Source organism: Cyprinodon variegatus, unplaced genomic scaffold, assembly GCF_000732505.1.
Source record: "Cyprinodon variegatus isolate N-32 unplaced genomic scaffold, C_variegatus-1.0 Scaffold853, whole genome shotgun sequence".
NCBI lineage: Eukaryota > Metazoa > Chordata > Actinopteri > Cyprinodontiformes > Cyprinodontidae > Cyprinodon > Cyprinodon variegatus.
The window spans coordinates 343,990-349,530 of record NW_015151306.1 but is presented as its reverse complement, the minus strand read 5'-3'; the positions used below and the strand labels follow the sequence as shown (position 1 = coordinate 349,530).

The window sequence follows — 5,541 nt, the reverse complement described above, 5'->3', positions numbered from 1 at the left end:
ATTCTGACTGAATTCTGACAATAAAAAAGTCACAAATTCTGAGATTAAAGTCAGAATTCTGAGAAAAAAGTCGGAATTCTGAAAAAAATGGCAGAATTCTGAGATTAAAGTCAAAATTTTGAGAAAAAAGTCGGAATTCTGAAAAAAATGGCAGAATTCTGAGATTAAAGTCAGAATTTTGAGAAAAAAGTCAGAATTCTGAAAAAATGTCAGAATTCTAAGATTAAAGTTCTGAGATTAATCTCAGAATTCTGACTGAATTCTGACAATAAAAAAAGTCACAAATTCTGAGATGAAAGTCAGAATTTTGAGAAAAAACTCAGAATAAAAAAAAAAAATGGCAGAATTCTGAGATTAAAGTCAGAATTCTGAGAAAAACGTCAGAATTCTGACTTTTTTCATTCTGTCTTTTTTCCCATACTTAACTGAAATAAAATTAAAAAATCAGTGAACTTTTTTTTTTTTTTCCACTGGCCCTAATCGTCTTCCGTACGTTTTAGGCTACTATGGAAGGTAAAATGTCAAACTTCCTGTTCACTCAGCAGCAGTTCTCCTCTCTCTATAAACCTCTGAGCAATCTAACAATGTTCTGCAGTGAGCCGGAACACTGTACTTGCAAGTTAAATATTTAGTTTGTTAAATAAACATTTAGCCACAAAATAAATATTTAGTTTGTTAAATAAAATATTTAATTTGTTAAATAAATATTTTGTTTTTTAATTGCTGCTCTCTTACATTTGTACTTTCCTTCCACAGTGAAGCACGGCTTTTCTGCCCTGAGATCCAACCATCAGCTGTTGCTCTCTGTTCCTTTTTGCTGCACAGAACTAGAGTAGAAAACCTTTAGCTACGCAGATACTTGTGCGTGGAATATTTTACAAAGAAACTGGAAGTTAACTGAGTTTTTACCTTTAAATACTTTTAAGTTAAAAGTAAAAGATTTTGAAGCAGCCTCAATGATCTGTAATTGTTTTACTTGATATGTTTTTATGTACTTGTCATGTAATTTAATGTATCTCTGTTTATTATCTAACTTTACTGCCTCTTTGCCAGGACTCCATTGGAAAAGAGGTTTTTAATCTCAATGGAAGTTTTTTTCTGATGTCAAAGTTTTACACTTACTGTAAAGGTTCTTATTCTTACTTTTTCCTCCTTAGTTTTATATTTCTACCCTTATTTCTGCTGCACGCTTGCATATGGCTGCAGAAATACCAAACTCTCCCACTGCTTCATACGTTACCCCCACTAGGTGGACAGGTAGAGGAACGACTGCTGTTTTCATTTTGTTGTCAGACAAGTTTTCAACGTCACTCTCAGCGTTTATATATTTCTAAGGAACTAAAGCAACAAGGCTGTTTGACATTTATTGGATCATTTGACACAGCAAGCAGCTCTGACCTGGAAAAAAGGCTTCTCCTGTTGTTAATGCAAGACTTGTACGAGGAAACTATCTGTAAATCAGCTTCAGAAGGTAAGGCTCAATTTTTAACACTGAATGCAGGAGGAATATGTTGCTTTGTTAATTTAATGACTAAAAAAGCCTCATAAATAGTAAAAAAAAATAATAAAGTAAAATGCTTTTTATTCTTAATCTGAATCTTTCTCCATGCAAAGTTGCCTTTGCAGCCTTTTTTAGAATCACATGAGTAAAAATCTTCGCCTCCATGACTGAATAAACTAGAATTTCACAGTATGTGTTACTTGTTGCTTATTGCAAAGGAGTGAAGGCATGATTAGCAGCTTTGTTTTAGCTTATTGTTTCTTAAATACTTTGTAATAATGAACACAGCATCATTCACTAAATAAAATCACAGTTAATTAAAAAAACTTCCTCAGATTCTAAAGTTAGGTCTCACTCTGGAATATTATACATGGAAAGAAANGAGATCCAACCATCAGCTGTTGCTCTCTGTTCCTTTTTGCTGCACAGAACTAGAGTAGAAAACCTTTAGCTACGCAGATACTTGTGCGTGGAATATTTTACAAAGAAACTGGAAGTTAACTGAGTTTTTACCTTTAAATACTTTTAAGTTAAAAGTAAAAGATTTTGAAGCAGCCTCAATGATCTGTAATTGTTTTACTTGATATGTTTTTATGTACTTGTCATGTAATTTAATGTATCTCTGTTTATTATCTAACTTTACTGCCTCTTTGCCAGGACTCCATTGGAAAAGAGGTTTTTAATCTCAATGGAAGTTTTTTTCTGATGTCAAAGTTTTACACTTACTGTAAAGGTTCTTATTCTTACTTTTTCCTCCTTAGTTTTATATTTCTACCCTTATTTCTGCTGCACGCTTGCATATGGCTGCAGAAATACCAAACTCTCCCACTGCTTCATACGTTACCCCCACTAGGTGGACAGGTAGAGGAACGACTGCTGTTTTCATTTTGTTGTCAGACAAGTTTTCAACGTCACTCTCAGCGTTTATATATTTCTAAGGAACTAAAGCAACAAGGCTGTTTGACATTTATTGGATCATTTGACACAGCAAGCAGCTCTGACCTGGAAAAAAGGCTTCTCCTGTTGTTAATGCAAGACTTGTACGAGGAAACTATCTGTAAATCAGCTTCAGAAGGTAAGGCTCAATTTTTAACACTGAATGCAGGAGGAATATGTTGCTTTGTTAATTTAATGACTAAAAAAGCCTCATAAATAGTAAAAAAAAATAATAAAGTAAAATGCTTTTTATTCTTAATCTGAATCTTTCTCCATGCAAAGTTGCCTTTGCAGCCTTTTTTAGAATCACATGAGTAAAAATCTTCGCCTCCATGACTGAATAAACTAGAATTTCACAGTATGTGTTACTTGTTGCTTATTGCAAAGGAGTGAAGGCATGATTAGCAGCTTTGTTTTAGCTTATTGTTTCTTAAATACTTTGTAATAATGAACACAGCATCATTCACTAAATAAAATCACAGTTAATTAAAAAAACTTCCTCAGATTCTAAAGTTAGGTCTCACTCTGGAATATTATACATGGAAAGAAACAAGTGTACTCTAGATTTTTTTTTACTGAATATTTGGTTGCTGGAAACCGGCGAAAGGTACGGAAGAGGATTTGGGCCACTGGAAAAAAAAAAGTTAACTGATTTTTTAATTTTATTACAGTTTAGTATGGGAAAAAAGTCAGAATTCTGACTTTAATCTCAGAATTCTGACTTTTTTCTCAGAATTCTGACAGCTAACAAACATGTTAGCATCAAGCCATAGCCATGTCTGTTTTAGAGACTAGCTCTCTTGTTTTAATGACCTTCTGCTCCTCTAGTAATGAGGGGACCCCTCGGGCACGTAAAAAGTCACCTCAAACAACTCACATCTTTGTCAGTGAAGCTGAGTGCTCTACATCTCTTCCTTCATGGTGCTCATCTACATTAAGATCCAAAATTCTGAGAAAAAAGTCAGAATTCTGAGAGAAAAGTCAGAACTCTGAGATTAAAGTCAGAATTCTGGGATTAAAGTCAGAATTCTGAGATTAAAGTCAGAATTCGTAGAAAAAAGTCAGAATTCTGAGAAAAAGTCAGAATTCTGAGATTAAATTCCAAATTTAATCTCAGAATTCTTTCCAATTTTTCCAATACTAAATTGAAATAAAAACTTTTTTTTTCCAGTGGCCCTAATCCTCTTCCGTAGAAAGGAACCCAAAGGAAAATCGTTTGGAAGAATTTTATCAGTACTGAAGCTCGTTTTTCTGAGCTTTGGATTTAGCGTCATGTTTGGTTTCTCTCTAAAAATCTCACCTTTTTGCTGCTGATCCTGGAAGACAGAGATGCACATTTCTGCAGACAAACAGCTCACTCTAACTTCAAAAACTTCTGCTTAATGTTTTCTTTACTAAATCATGCCGTTCTTTGTATAACAGTGCCGCATAGACAGCGTTTAACTCTAAAGAATTCGCCCTGCATACACCTGTCATCAACGACAACAACTCAACAGAAAAACAAACAAACTATGACTTAGTGCAAGATTTAATTTCCCTTTGGGGTTAATAAAGAATTTTTGAATATCTTACAGACAACTCATAAAACGTCTGAAATGTATTTCACTAAAAGGTAGTTCAATCTGAAAAACTCCCAGGGAGAGAAAAAGACAATTAGAAGAGTTTTATTGACACAATTACTTTAGATTTACTGTAGGCGCTCAGATGGAGTTGGTCAGTCTGTAGACTGCTGGTTGGAGAGACGGTCTGCTGAGCTTTATGGGGAGATCCAGTGGACTGCGTCAGCTGATACTAGAGATTCATTCAGGGACCTGGAAGATGGAAGTCCAGCTTGGATAACACAGGTTGAGAGAACCTGTCAATGATGAGCAAGCATGAAGCGACAGTGGAAAGGAAAAACTCCCCAGGCACAACATGGATCGGTTGAGATGAGACAGGGAACGCAGTAAGAATCCGGGAGGAATGACACTGTTGAAGCTTTAGCCAGGATGGTGGAGGAGGAGCGGGTTGAAACGGGGTCATCTAAATCGAAGTCCGACATAGCGCGATCGGCGCCTGCGCTTTGGGTGGCAGACTGAGATGTGGAGTGGAGACCTTTTAAGATGAACTATGGATGTTGATGGGCTTTCATGGAGGTGTGGTTCAAAGCTGATTAGCTGGTGTCAGAGGCCGGATTACCAGAGAAAACAGTCAAGTAAAAGAGGAAATAACCGGTTACATTTCTAATTTATGAGAAACGCCATCTTCAGGCACAAACAAGATCCAGTAAAATATTTTGGGCTTCTGGTGGTTAGGAATTAGTCCAGAGGTGAACTAAGCTGGTAAAGATTCTCAGTCATTCAGGTCAGAGTCATTCCAATGAAGTTAAAAAAAACAATCCACTGGACTTTGTTTACAAGTTTGAAGATGTTTCGTTTCCCATCCAGGAAGCTTTTTCAATTCAAAATGTCAGAATTACCGTTGTGTTCGAGGCTCTATAGAGTGGACCAAAAACAAAGCCTTGTTTTGGCTTAGAAAACATACAAAATGAACCGGACAAAATGATCCACCCAAAGAAGCAAAACAACCCCCATTCCAAAGGGGCGGAACCGTTCTTCACCTTATGTCGGACTTCAATTCATGGAAGTGATTTTATTATCATTTACCCCATTTACACTACCCTTGAAAAACCGATCCATGCCGAGACCGGTCCGAGCTCGGATCAGTTAACCGGGCCGAGCTCGGTTCTGACGACCGTTTCCACGTCACGCTATCTCGGTTCATCGACTCCTCGCCTCCTAGTGACGATCTGCGGTATTACTGCCGGCATTGAAGGAGGAAATCAAGCAGTTTGTAGCGGTAATGCACCAAAAGTTGTTTGCCAACCACCATAAAACACAAGAAGAAGAAGAGGGGAATCAAGCAAATAAAAATGGCGGCGCCCGTCACATTCAGAAAGTTATGCTTGATTATTATTGCTGTACTTTGGTGTTATTATCTAAAATGTTGTGTGGAGAAGATTTCGATTGTTGTTTATAGTTGTTCTTCTTCTTCTGTTTTGCATTGGTTGGCAAGCAACTTCCGGAGGGGCATTACCGCCAACTACTGGAATGGAGTGTGAATCG

At 36.7% G+C, this 5,541-nt stretch overlaps 1 protein-coding gene across 2 annotated transcripts in view; it reads left to right on the top strand.

Annotated features, from left to right (window-relative positions):
- The first annotated feature begins 1,318 nt into the window (after positions 1-1,318).
- LOC107099279 (C-C chemokine receptor type 6-like) overlaps positions 1,319-5,541 on the top strand; it is a 7,103-nt gene continuing 2,880 nt past the window's right edge. The window contains exon 1 of one of the 2 annotated variants that reach the window (XM_015397335.1): positions 1,319-1,471. The gene's annotated coding sequence lies outside the window, so the exon portion shown is untranslated. Of the gene's footprint in view, positions 1,472-2,423; positions 2,577-5,541 lie in introns of those variants that run through there. The other variant, XM_015397334.1, reaches the window with a different exon arrangement.